Source organism: Aotus nancymaae, unplaced genomic scaffold (assembly GCF_030222135.1).
Source record: "Aotus nancymaae isolate 86718 unplaced genomic scaffold, 86718_ANA_hifiasm-v0.15.2.pri h1tg000004l, whole genome shotgun sequence".
Classification (NCBI taxonomy): domain Eukaryota; kingdom Metazoa; phylum Chordata; class Mammalia; order Primates; family Aotidae; genus Aotus; species Aotus nancymaae.
Genome location: NW_026988415.1, coordinates 15,572,270 through 15,587,314, shown reverse-complemented (window position 1 = coordinate 15,587,314; position 15,045 = coordinate 15,572,270). Strand labels below are relative to the sequence as shown.

The window sequence follows — 15,045 nt, the reverse complement described above, 5'->3', positions numbered from 1 at the left end:
CATTTAAAAAAAAATGCCAAATCTCCCAGAGGAACACAACTTTACCAAAGCCTGATACAATTGGAGGAAGGGCAATTATTAGGTTGGTGCAAAAACAACTGCGATTTTTGTCATTAAAAGTAACAGAGAACTTCAGCCCCCTCTAATTTCCCTGTCATACCTAAAGGGAGAAAGAAACAAGCTAAGCTAAGATAAACTTCTGAAGGTCACAGCCCAAGGACTTATGCCCAATAATATACTGAGATTCATCATAAGATTACAGTCAAGTTCCACTCCCCGTACACCTTACCACCACATCATTAGATCTAAAGTATGATAACAGCACATTACAACTGAGAGGGAAGCAAGACACAGACCTATTTAAGAAGGAGCTTCTAGGGAAACACCAAAACAATAGGTGAGATAAAGTAAAACAAGAGAAATAGAGGAAACGAAAGTCTCTGGCATCTACACCTACAGAAAACATTAAATAGCTCAGCTACTAGCCAGGTTAACATAAAATTTCACATTAAAGGTCTAATTACTTCAAATTTCTATTACTCAATATATTATGCCCTGTTTCTGACAAACAACTACAAGCCATATTAAAAGATCAAAAAAAAAAAACTCACCTTTTTGTAAAAAACAAAACAAAACAAAAACCTTTGGCAAGACAAAGCAATTATCATAACCACACTCAGATATGGCACAGATTTCAGAATTATCAAAGAGAGAATTTACGACAACTATGATAAATATAATAAGGGTACTAATGGAATTAAGAACATGCCATAAGATGGATAAATTAAAAACAGAGACAGAAACTCTAAGAAATTTCAAAAAATGCTAGAAATCAAAAGCATTAAAACAAGAAGTAAAGCATGCCTTTCTTGGGCTCATCAGAATACCAGACACAAACAAAACAATCAGTGAGTTTGCAGACATGTCAATAGAAACCTCCCAAACTGAAATGGAGAGGGAGAAAAAGAATGAAAAAAAAGAAAAAAAAAACAGAAAAGAATACCCACCGAGCCACAGTGGCTTGTTCATGCCTAGAATCTCATTACTTTGGGAGGCTGAGACCCGAGGGTCATTTGAGGTCAGGAGTTCAAAATCAGTCTGGGCAACATAGCAAAACCTCATAACTAAAAAATAAAAAATGAAGAGAATATCCAAGAGCTTTGAGAAAAATTCAAAAGGTATAAAATATGTTTAATTGCAATTCCAGAAAGAAAGAATGGAGCAGAAGACATATTTGAAAATATAGTGAAAAAAATTTTTCCAAAGTTCATGATGTACACCATCCACAGGTTTAGGAAGCTCAGAGAACAACAAGCAAGATAAATATCAAAATATCTACTCTCAGGCATACCATATTCAATCTGTAGAAAGTAAAATACAAAAAGAAAGTTTTCAAAAGAAGCCAGAGAGAAAAACCCACCTTACTTATAAAGGAATAAGGATAAGAATTATATCAAATATCTCAACAGAAATAATCCAAGCAAAAAGAGTAAAGTGAAATATTTAGCATGTTGAAAGAAAATGCCACCAATTTAGAATTCTCTGTCCAGCAAATTTAACTTTCATATGTGAAGGAGAAATAAAAACTTTCTCAAACAAAAATGGAGGAAATTTGTCCCCAGTAGACCTGCTTTGCAAGAAGTGTTAAAAGAAAGTTTTTCTGGCCAGGCATGGTGGCTCATGCCTGCAATTCCATCACTTTGGGAGTCTGAGATGGGTGGATTGCCTGAGGTCAGGAGTTCGAGATCAGCCTGGCTAACATGGTGAAACCTTGTCTCTACTAAAAATACAAAAAATTAAGCCAGCTGTGGTGGTGTGTGCCTGTAATCTCAGCTATTAGGGAAGCTGAGGCAGGAGAATCACTTGAACCCAGAAGGCGAAGACCTGCAGTAAGCCGATATCACGGCACTGTACTCCAGCCTGGGCAACAGAGTGAGACTCCGTCACAAAAAATAAAAACAATTAAAAAAAAAGTTTTTCAGGAAAATCACATAAGAAATTGTATCAACATAAAGAAAGAGTGTTAGGGAAGGAGCAAATGAAGTTAAAATGAAATATTTTCTTTGTCTTAATTGATCTAATAGATAAGTGTTTGGTCAAAGTAATAATTGCATCAATGTATTTGTAATTATGGCATATGAATAAATGAAATGAATGACAGCAATGCTACAAAGGATGAGGTGCTGGGGAGGTGGACTGGGAATACTCTGTTATAAGGTACAATATCGGTGAAGCAATACAGTGTTATTAAAGTAGACTTAGAATAGTTGTCAATGTGTATTACAAACATTAGCACAACTATCAATTTTTTTAAAAAAATAAGTATAATTAATATGCTAAGAGAGATTAAAAAATGAAATCGTACAAAATATTCAGTTAAGAGCAAGTGCAATGAATAGAAAGCAGTTATAAACATGGTAGATGTTAATCCAACTACATCAATTGTCACTTTAAATGTAAATAGTCTAAATACAAATATTAGGACAAATAGCTAATTGATGCAGGGCTTAAAACCCAGATGACAGGTTGACAGATGCAGCCAACCACATATATGGCACACATATACCTGTGTAACAAACCTACACATTCTGCACTTGTATCCTGGAATTTAAAGTAAAAGAAAAAAAGAAAAAAAATTACACAAATTAAAAGATAGAGACTGTCAGAATGGATATAAAAACAAGACTCAACTTTATGTTGTCTACAGGAAACACATCTTAAATATAAAGACACAGATAAAGGAATGGTGAGAGACATCAACACTAACACTACTTTTAAAAAACGCTACAGTAGCCAAATATATTTCAAACTAAGCACACTTTAGAAGAAGGAAAATTATGAGGGCTAAAGAGGGCCATTACTTAATGACAAAGAGGTCAGTTTTCCAAAAACAAAACAAAACATGACAATCCTTAATGTGTATGCACCTAACAACAGAGCATCAAAATAAGTGAGGCCAAAATTAATATAACTGCAAGGAGAAATATACAAATCCACCATTATAGTGTACAAATCCACTATTATCATTGCAGACCTCAATATTCCTCTATCAGTAACTAACAAATCCATCAGGCAGAAAATTAGTGAGGATATGTTTGAATAATACAATCTGTCAACTGGATCTAATTGACATTTAAAGAATACTTCATTTGTCAACAGCAGAATACACATTCTTCTCAAGCTCACATGGAACATTCACTAATAAATTTAAAAGCATAAAAGCCATACAAAGAATGTTATCAAGCTATAAGGAATCAAATTACAAATCAATAACAGAAAGATTACAAGATAATTTTCTATCTCTTACAAGTTAAAAAACACACTTCTACATAATGTATGAGACAAATAAGTAGTCTCAAGAGAAATTTAAAGTATTTCTAACTATAAAAAAATGACAACACAACTTATAAAAAATTGTGGGATACAGCCAAAGCAGTGCTTAAAGAGAAATTTATAGCACTGAATGCATGTAGTAGAAAAGGAGAAATATCTGAAATGACTAATGTAAGATTCCATTAAAGGAAGCTAGAGAAAGGAGAGCACTATAAACCTAAAGTGAGCATAAGAAAACACATAAAAATTAGAGCAAAAAAATCAATGAAACTGAAAACAGAAAATCAATAGAAAAATCTAACAAAACTGAAAGCTGGTTTTCTAAAAATAAGAATAAAATAAAACAATATCTATCCAGGCTAACCAAGGAAAAAAGATAGACATAATTTACTAGTATAAGAAATAAAAGAAGAATTATCATTACTGAGTCAATGGATATTAAAAGGATAATGTGCAAATGTTATGAACAACTCTATCCCCATGAACTTTATAAAATTTATGAAATGGACCGACTTCCAGAAAGACACAAGCTACTAAAAATTACACAAGGAAAAATACATAATATTAATTGGCCTATACCTATTAAGTAAATTGAATGAATAATTAATAATCTCCAAAAAAATAAAAGGACCCAGCCCAAATGGGCTCACTGGTGAATTCTACCAAACATTTAAAGAAGAAAGGATACTAACTGTCTACAATCTCTTCTGGAAAATAGAAGCAGAGTTAACACTTCTTAACTCATTTTATGAGGCCAGAATTACCCTAATATCAAAACCAGGTAAAACTATTATAAGAAAGGAAAGTTAAAGACTAACATGTCTCATGAACATAAATGCAAAATTCTGTAATAAATATTAGCAAATCAAATCCAACAATATATAAAAAGAATTATACACCATGACCAGTGCATTTCTGGAATAAATCAGATATGCAAGGCTGGTTTGACATTCAAAAGTCAGTTAATTATTTTAAAATTCATATGGAACCAAAAAAAGAGCCTGTGTTGCCAAGACAATCCTAGCAAAAAGAATAAAGCTGGAGGCATCATGCTACGTTACCTCAAACTATAGTACAAGGCTACAGTAACCAAAACAGCATGGTACTGGTACAAAAACAGACACATAGATGAATGGAACAGAATAGAGAAGTTGGAAATAAGACCACACATATACAACTATCTGATCTTCAACAAACCTGACAAATACAAGCAATGGTGAAATTAGTCACTATTTAATAAGTGGTGCTGGAAGAATTGGCTAGCCATATGCAGAAAATTGAAACTGGACCCCTTCCTTACACAGATGAGATAATTTTTGTACAAACCTTTTTAAATAAATTTAAAGATGGATTAAAGACTTAAATGTAAAATACAAACATATAAAAACCCTAGAAGAAAATCTAGACACTTACATTCAGAACATAGACATGGGCAAAAATTTCATGACAAAAACGTTAAAAGCAATTGCAACAAAAGCAAAAATTGACAAATGGGATCTAATTAAACTAATCTAACTAAAGAGTTCCTTCACAGCAAAAGAAACTATCATCAGAGTGAACAGGCAACCCACAGAATGGGAAAAAATTTTTGCAATCTATCTGACAAAGGTCTAATATCAAGAATCCATGAGGTACATAAACAACTTTACAATTAAAAAATCATTAAAAAGTGGGTTTCTCTTAACAAGTGTCAGTTCATGTCCCTTGCACACTTTATGCAGCCAACAAATCTATGGAAAAAACAACCCCATTAAAACGTGTGCAAAGGACATGAACAGAAACTTCTTTTGAGAAGATGACGTTGTGCAAAATGTGCAAAGGACATGATCTTCTTCCTTTTTATGGCTGCATAGTATTCCCTGATGTATATGTACTTCTTTTGAGAAGTGTCTGTTCATGTCTTTTGCACACTTTTATGCAGCCAATAAACATATGAAAAACAGCCCAGCATCACTGATCATTAGGGAAATGCAAATCAAAACCACAATGAGATATCGTCTCACACCAGTCAGAATGGTAATTATTAAAAAGTCAAGAAACAACAGTTGCTGGTGAGGCTGTAGAGAAATAGGAAGGCATCTACACTGTTGGTGAGAATGAAAATTAGTTCACCATTGTGGAAGACAGTGTGATGCTTCCTCAAAGACCTAGAGGCAGAAATACTATTTGAGCCAGCAATCCTATTACTTGGTATATACCCAAAGGAATATAAATCATTCTATTGTAAAGATACATGCACTTGTGTGTTCATTGCAGCACTATATGCAAGAGCAAAGACATCACCCAAATGGCCATCAGCGATAGACTGCATAAAGAAAATGTGGTACATATGCAGCCATAAAAAGGAAGAAGATCATGTCCTTTGCAGTGAAATGAATGGAGCCAAAAGCTGTTATCCTCAGTAAACTAATTCAGGAATCAAACACTGCATGTTCTCACTTGTAAGTGGGAACTGAACAATGAGAACACATGGATATATGGGGGGAAACAACACACACTGGGGCCTGTTGAGGGGAGGAGGGAGGGAGAACATCAGGAAGAATGGTTAATATATGCTGGGCTTAATACCTAGGTTAGGTGATGTGTTGCTAGGTGCAGAAAATCACCATGGCACATGTTTACCTATATAACAAACCTACACATCCTGCACATGTACCCTGAAACTTAAAATAAAAATAAAGAAAACTAGGGGAAAAATTCAGCTAATGTAATCCATCACATCAACAGCCTAAATAAGAAAAATCATATTATTATATCAGTAAATGCGGGAAAAACATTTGCTGTTTTTCCTGCCAATATCCTACATCATTCATGATAAAAGCTCTCAGCAAACTAGGAACAGAGGATAACTTTCTTCACTTGATAAAGAACGTCCACAAAATTTTTACAGTTAGCATCATGCTTAATGGTGAAAAACTGCATGCTTTCTCCTTAGGATCAGGAACAAGGCAAGAGTGTCCCTGTTTCAGCAATCCTATTCAACATTATACTTAAAGTACTAGCTAACTCAATGAGACAATAAAAGGTATACAGATTGGGAAAACTACAAAACTCTGGTAAAAGAAATAAAAAATATTTTAATAAATGGAAAGATACTCCATGTTCATGGATGTAAAGACTCACTATTATTAAGTTTTCAATTCTTTCCAAAATGATCTATAAATTCAATGAATCCCAATCAAAATCCCTGGAAGTTATTTTGTGGACATCAATACTAAAGTTTATATGGAAAGACAAAAGACTCAGAATAGCTGTAACAGCAGCACTGAAAAAGAACAAAGTTGGAGGACTGGCATAACCTGGATTCAAGAATTCCCATCAAGGTACAGTAATCAAGACAGCCTGGTATTGGTGAAATGATTGAAAAACAGATCAATGGAACAAAATGCAGAGCCCAGAAATAGACTCACACAAATATAATAATCAACTGATCTTTGACAAAAGAGCAGAGACAATTCAATGGAGAAAGAATAATCTTTGCAACAAACAGTGCTGAGACAACTGAACATCCATGTGCAAAAAATGAATCTAGATACAGACTTTTCACCTTTCTGCATGTTTTGCACATGTACCCTGGAACCTACAGACTATAAAACTTATAGAATATAAAGTGGGAGAAGTTCTTGGTGACTGACCTGTTGTTTAGCAATCAGTTTTTAGGTATAACAGTAAAAGCACAATCCATGAAGTTGAAAATTAATTTGTCAGACTTATCAGACACTAAGCAGAAAAACATGCATTTTGCAATGTTAAGAGAATGAAGAGTAAAGCATATGTCAAGAAAATGAAAAGACAAGCCATAGACTAAGAGAAAATATTTGCAAAACACATATCTGATAAAGGACTCATTTCCAAAACACACAAAGAACACTTGCAATCCAACAGTAAGAAAACAAATAACCCTACTAAAATATGGGCAGAAGACCTGAACAGACATCTCACCAAAGACGATATACAGATGACAATAAAAAAAAAAAAACTAGAAAAAGACATTCAATATCATATGTTATTAGGGAACTGCAAATTAAAATAACAATGAGATACCATCACAAAGCTATTAGAATGGCTAAAATTCATAGCACTGACAACACCAAATGATGGCAAAGAGGCAGAGCAACAGTACTCTCATGCATTGCTGGAGGGAATATTAATATAAATGGTACAGCCAGTTTATAAAGCAGTTTGGCAGTTTCTTACAAAAGTAAACATACTCTTACCATGTGATCCAGCAGTCGTGCCCCTTGGTAGTTACACAATTGATTTGAAAACTCATGTCTACAACAAAACCTAGCATTTATAGCAGTTTTATTTATAATCATCAAAACTGGAAGTAAGCAAGATGCCCTTCAATAGGATAAATAAGCTGTGGTACATCTATACATCGGAATCCTATTCAGCAATGAAAAGAAATAAGTGATTAAGACACCAACAGACATGAAGGAATTTTAAATGTCTATTGCTAAGTGAAAGAAGCTAGTCTGAAAGGCTACATACTGTATGATTCCAGCCATATGATATTCTGGAAAAGCCAAAACTATAGAGACACTTAAAAAGATCAATGGTTGTCAGGGATTTGAGAAGGGGGAGGAGAGCATAGGGAATTAAGTGAAGCATGGGATTTCAGGGTGGTGAAACTATACTGTATGAGATTCTAATGGAACATACGAGACATTATGCATTTGTAAAAAATTATAGAACTGTGCAATACAGAGAATAAACCTTAATGTAAACTTATGGGCTTTAGTTAATAATAATGTATCAATATTGATTCATTAATCGTAACAAATATACCACACTAACGTTAATAATGTTAATAATAGAATAAGCCCTGTGCAGGGAAGAGGGAGCACACAGAAAGAAACTCTGAACTAACTGCTCGATTTTTCTTTAAATCTAAAACTGTTCCAAATGAATACTCTATTAATATTTGAAAAATTAAAAAAAATAATAACTGTACCTTGGAAATTAGCCCTTGATGGAACTAGTGACTAGAACCACTGAAGAGTATTAAATCACTCCCTCTTTTTCTCCCTTAATCTGCTTTGCCATTTCTTTCATGAGTTAGGGAGTTTTCACATACAATAGATGCCATATGGCATCAATGTAATTTTAATTGAAAAAACCACTGGAAAAGGTTAATGGACCAAAACACCCAAATAGGTAACACATTTCAATGTTATTTTTAAATACTAAATGATTTTTTAGAAATCAGCCACATAGAAACTGCAAGTTAAGCTTGTAAGAAAAGCCTCACATTTTAAAAACTAAATAATAGAGAAGACACTAAAAATGTTGCTCCAATTTCTGTCAGATTTTTCTGGCATTTTATGTTTGACATTAATTTAACTAGAAATGGACCAAGCTTAGAAATAAGTTGCTGTTAAATATAAGCAATTTATTTGTGCAGGTCCATGACCAGCCTGTAAATAAATATAGTCTTCCTTTTTAAATTTCACACACTAGGCTTCTAAATACAACATATATCATTAAAGAATAGAGAAATGAGTGAAAGAAAGAATGAAAGAAATATATGCTTTTCACAGGCTATTAAGTATATCATTTGATAGACAGAGAGATAGATACAGGTATTTCCCTAAAGCCTATTGCAAATCAGAGAGAACAATTAAAATAATTAACTCAACGGGTCCTCAGAAATGAGAAGTGAATATCTCTAACTACTAGAACATTTTTGAGTCTACTACAGTTGACCAACTCTTTGCCTCATTGGCCCAAATCGTTCTTCTCATTTACACACCATTAGCTTTCCTGAACAACTAGTTTAGTTTAACCTTCTGGAGTCTGTAATTTGGGTAACTCATCATTTTTCCCTTTTCACATTTATTACTAGAAAGCTTAGGGCCAGATTTATGGTCTGCTTGTATCAAGCATAATAAACTTCATATGCACTTTGTGTCATAACCTTACACCTGGCTTCATCTTACTCTCCCCTTTGCCTGATAGTTCCTATGTATTTCAATTGCATTGCATCTTACTTTTATTATGCACATTGCTAGCACTTTTAATTCCTCTGGGGACAAAGAAGGATGCAAACAAATAGGTAAATAAATACAGAGAAGGAGAGAGAGGGGCTATACCTATCAATTTAAGAAAAAATACCATTTCAACAATATTTTTTCACAAGTATGAGTAGCAACTATAGAAATGTTTATGTTTATTAATGGCAAACACCTTGTCAGGGACTCATTAGCAGTTCAACACTGTCTTTCCTAGTAGTGGTCAAAGCCCTTGGTTGACATTCTGGACACTGGCCTTGGGAAAGAATTTATGAGTAAGTCCTCAAAAGCCATTGCAACAAAAACAAAAATTGACAAGTGGTACCTAATTAAACTAAAGAGCTTCTGCAAAGCAAAAGAAACTATCAGCAGAGTAAACAGACAACCTACAGAGTGGGAGAAAATATTCACAAACTATGCATCGACAAAGATCTAATACCCAGAATCTGTTAGAACCTTAAACATTTGAACAAGCAAAAGACAACCCCATTAAAACATGGACAAAATATATGATCACACACTCCTCGAAAGAAGACATAAAAGTAGAGGAGAGAGATCCAAGATGGCCAGTTACTAGCAGCTCAGGATTGTAGTTCCCAGTGAAAGTGCAGAGAACGAGAGGATGCCACACTTTCAGACGAATTTTTGTTGCTCATGGACCAGGAGATTCCCAGCGGAGGAGCCCCACGGGTCACCAGCACGACTCTTGTGGCCAGCACGGCGGTTCTCGGTGCAGAGTAAATGGGACTGAGTCCCCTTCTGGTCGACGTTTGGAGCTCCAGGAAGGCAGAGTCGCCCATTCAGCTGATTGAAAGACGGACTCAAGAGGGAAGCCAGACTGGAGATTCCAGGGCAGAAAAGCACCATGAATCTTAATACCACTGTTTTAGCTGGCGCAGTGGGTTGCTCAGATTCTGGTGCTGGGAATCAACAAGTTTGACGTCCACTCAGAGACCTAATTTGAAAGTCGGTAATTACAAAGACGACAGGTAGATAAATTTACAATGATGGGAAGAAACCAGCGTAAAAAGGCTGAGAATACCCAAAATCAGAATGCCTTTCCCTCTACAGGGGATCACAATTCCTCATCAACAGGGGAACAAGGCCTGATGGAGAACGAGTGCATTCCATTAACAGAATTAGGCTTCAGAAGGTGGATAATAAGAAACTTCTGTGAGTTAAAAGAAGCTGTCCTAGCCCAACGTAAAGAAACTAAGAACCTTGAAGAAAGGTTTGACGAAATCCTAATGAGAACAGACAATTTAGAGAGGAATATAAGTGAATTAATAGAACTGAAGAATACAATACAAGAACTCCACGAAGTATGCACAGCTTTTAACAGTCGAATTGATCAAGCAGAAGAAAGGATATCAGAGGTCGAAGACCAACTTAATGAAATGAAATAAGAAGACAAGATTAGAGAAGAAAGAGTAAAAAGGAATGAGCAAAGTCTCCAGGAAATATGGGACTATGTGAAAAGACCTAATTTACGTTTGATAGGTGTACCTGAATGTGACGAAGAGAATGAATCCAAGCTGGAAAATATTCTTCAGGATATTATTCAGGAAAACTTTCCTAACCTAGTAAGGCAGGACAATACTCAACTCCAGGTAAAACAGAGAACACCACAAAGATATTCCTCAAGTAGAGCAACCCCAAGACACATAATCATTAGATTCACCAGGGTTGAAATAAAGGAGAAAATTCTAAGGGCAGCTAGAGAGAAAGGTCAGGTTACCCATAAAGGGAAGCCTATCAGACTCACAGCAGATCTCTCAGCAGAAACCCTACAAACTAGAAGAGAGTGGGGGTCGATATTCAATAATCGCAAAGAAAAGAATTTTCAACCCAGAATCTCATATCCAGCTTCATAAATGAAGGAAAAATAAAATTTTTCACAAACAAGCAAGCACTCAGAGATTTCATCACCACCAGGCCTGCTTTACAAGAGCTTGTGAAAGAAGCATTACACACAGAAAGGAACAACCAGTATCAGTCATCCCAAAAACTTACCAAAAGGTAAAGAGTATCTCTATAATGAAGAATCTATATCAACTAATGGACAAAATAGCCAGATAGCATTAAATGACAATATTAAACCCACAAATATCAATATTAATCCTAAATTTAAATGGATTAAATGCCCCAATCAAAGACACAGACAGGCAAATTGAATAAAAAGTCAAAACCCATCCATACACTGTATCCAGATCCATCTCATAAGCAAGGACACACAAAGACTCAAAACAAAGGATTGGAGGAAGACTTACCAATCAAATGGAGAGAAAAAAAAAAAAAAACAACAGGAGTTGTAACTTCCGTCTCTGACAAAATAGACTTTAATAGTAACAGAGACTAAAAGAAACAAAGACATTACATAATGGTAAAAGGATCAATGCAACAACAGGAGTCAATGATCACAAATATATATGCACCCAATATAGGAGCACCCAGATACATAAGACAAGTTCTTAATGACTTATAAAGAGACTTGGACTCCCACACAATAATAGCGGGAGACTTTGACACCACATTGTTAATATTCGATGGATCAACGAGATAGAAAATTAACAGGGACATCTATAATTTGAACTCAGACCTGGAACAAGTAAACTCAGTGAATATTTATAGAATTCTTCACCTGAGGTCCACAGAACATACATTTTTCTCAGTATCACATTACACCTATTTTGAAAGTGACCATATAATTGGAAGTAAATCACTCTTCAGCATTTGCATAGCATTTCACAGACTTAAATGAAATATTGGTTGGCTGTTTGTTATTTTCTTCCCTTATTCCTTCCTGTCTCTGCTGTTAAGCACAATTATCGGCATAAAAGAGGTTTTTAATACCTATTTTTAGATTGCATTCCAGCCTGGGCAATAGAGTAAGACTCCTGTTCTCTCTCCCCCTTTCTCTTTCTCTTTCTTTCTTTCATAAAAAAAAAAGACATAAAAGTAGCCAACATATGGAAAAAAATGCTCCATATCACTAATCATCAGATAAATGCAAATCAAAACTTCAATGCAATACCATCTCAGTCAGAATGGCTATTATTAAAAAGTCAAAAAACAACAGCCTTTCTGCACTACCCACAGAGGGATCCATACAGCTTTGTTCTGAATTCCTGTCCTAACTTAGAGGGAAACTTTCCCAACATCTGGAGCCCTTGATTTCCTGCAAATGAAATAGGAGGATGTCCTTAAGTTCCTTGCAGCAGGAACCCACTTAGGTGGCACCAACCTTGACTTCCAAATGAAACAGTACATCTATATATATAAAAAAATGATGGCATCTACATCCTAAATCTGAAGAGGACCTGGGAGAAGCTTCTGCTGGCAGCTCGTGCCATTGTTGCCATTGAAAACCCCACTGATGTCAGTGTCATATCCTCCAGGAATACTGGCCAGAGGGCCATGCTGAAATTTGCTGCTGCCACTGGAGCCACTCCAACTGCTGGCCACTTCACTCCTGGAACCTTCACTAACCAGACCCAGGCAGCCTTCCAGGAGCCACAGCTTCTTGTGGTTACTGACCCCAGGACTGACCACCAGCCTCTCACAGAGGCATCTTAGGTTAACCTTCCCACCATTGCTTTGCGTCACACAGATTCTCCTCTGTGCTATGTGGACATTGCCATCCCATGCAACAACAAGGAAGCTCACTCAGTGGGTTTGATGTGATGGATGCTGACCTGCGAAGTTGTGCGCATGCGTGGTACCATTTCCCGTGAACGCCCATGGGAGGTCATGCCTGATCTCCACTTCTACAGAGATCCTGAAGAGACTGAAAAAGAAGAGCAGGCTGCTGCCGAAAAGGCTGTGATGAAGGAGGAATTTCAGGGTGAATGGACTGTTCCAGCTCCTGAGTTCACTGCTACTCAGCCTGAGGTTGCAGATTGGTCTGAAGGCATGCAGGTGCCCTCTGTGCCTATCCAGCAGTTCCCTACTGAAGACTGGAGAGCTCAGCCCGCCATGGAAGACTGGTCTGCAGCTCCCACTGCTCAGGCCACTGAATGCGTAGGAGCAACAACTGGTTGGTCTTAAGCTGTTCTTGTATCAGCTCTTAAGCAACACGGAAATAAGGTTGACAGAAAATAAACACCCATTTAAAAAAAAAAAAAGTCAAGAAACAACAGATGTGGTGAGGATGCAGAGAAAAGGGAATGCCTATGCGCTGTTGGTGGGAATGTAAATTAGTTCAGACACTGTGGAAAGCAGTTTGGAGATTTCTCAAAGAACTAAGAGTTGAACTACCATTCAACACAGTAATCATTACTGGGTATGTACCCAAAAGAAAATAAATCATTCTACCAAAAGACACATGTACGCACATGTTCATCACAGCACTATTCACAATAGCAAAGACATGGAACCAACCTAGGTGGCTATCAATGGTGGATTGGATAAAGAAAATGTGGCACATATACACCATTGAATATTACACAGCCATAGAAAAGAATGAAATCATTTCCTTTGCAGCAATATGGATGCAACTGGAGGTAATTATCCTAAGCAAATTAACGCAGGAACAGAAAATCAAATACCGTATGTTCTCAATTATAAGTGGGAGGTAAAAATTGGGTACTCATGGAAATAAAAATGGCAACAATAGAAACTGGGAACTACAAGGGTTGAGGTTGAAGAACTAACTATTGGGTACCATGCTCATTACATAGCTGATGAGATCAATCATACCCCAAACCTCAGCATCACACAATATATTCATATAACAAACCTGTACATGTATCCCCGGAATCTAAAATAAAAGTTGGAATTTGAAAAAAACACCCTTGGTTGAATCTATGTATATGATTCTTCTAAAATCTTCCATCTTTTTACCTTTTTCCACATCTTAAAAATGTGGGTCAAATGTAACAATGTTAAAATTAGGGAGGTGGTAATAAGACTACCTTCATCATGGCTCAGAATGTGTTTTCACATTGGATTCAGGAAAAAAAACACCCTTGAAAAAACAGGAAAGAAGCTAAACATAACAGCGTAGGAGAATCCCACATGAAAACTTGTTTCTTAAATTGATAAAACTTTACGAAAATTTTGTCTTATAAAAGCCACCGCGGTTTAGAAACCCATTTTACTATGGACACACCAAGAATAACTCTGGTTCTTGTAAGAGAATTTTGTGGGCCAATATTGTTTGTGCTGTCATCTCGATGAGTTATTTCTGTTATAAGTTATGATCCTTAGTCTTATTTTCACTCTTCTCTGTCTCCGAGGATTTCATTTGGACCAGCTAATTCTTGGTTGATTGGAAAATCTTCTTACTTATTCAACATTCTCATGGCTAAGAAATGACACCTACAAAGAGGTATCAGGATCACATTCTTGGATTTTTTTAGTTCATTCTTTAAAAAAGAAAGCCTAATGGTACCCAAAGAAGTGAAGTTCTACAGTTCTTCCAATAATCCACATGCTGAGTAGTTAAAAGGCCCCCAGGACTCACCAAATCATTCTATTTAATTAAAAACTTTTCTTTTTTTAAAAAAGGTCATTCTCCAAAGAGTTTATGAGGAGAGGACAAGGATTACTCCAGACAGCCATGCAAAGAGTGAATTATATCTTAGCCAGACCAAAAACATCACTAACATATATTCTACATCTGGCTACTGTTTTCTCAACTTGTGACTTTTTTAATAGTGTATGACCATAATTCCACAAATCGAGGTTAAAGAGTTTC

At 35.8% G+C, this 15,045-nt stretch overlaps 1 protein-coding gene and 1 pseudogene across 1 annotated transcript in view; one reads left to right on the top strand and one right to left on the bottom strand.

Annotated features, from left to right (window-relative positions):
* Positions 1-15,045, bottom strand: part of GPC3 (glypican 3) — a 456,271-nt gene that overhangs the window by 225,426 nt on the left and 215,800 nt on the right. The gene's annotated exons all lie outside the window — the stretch shown is intronic.
* LOC105732257 (small ribosomal subunit protein uS2-like) lies at positions 5,621-13,394 on the top strand (annotated as a pseudogene).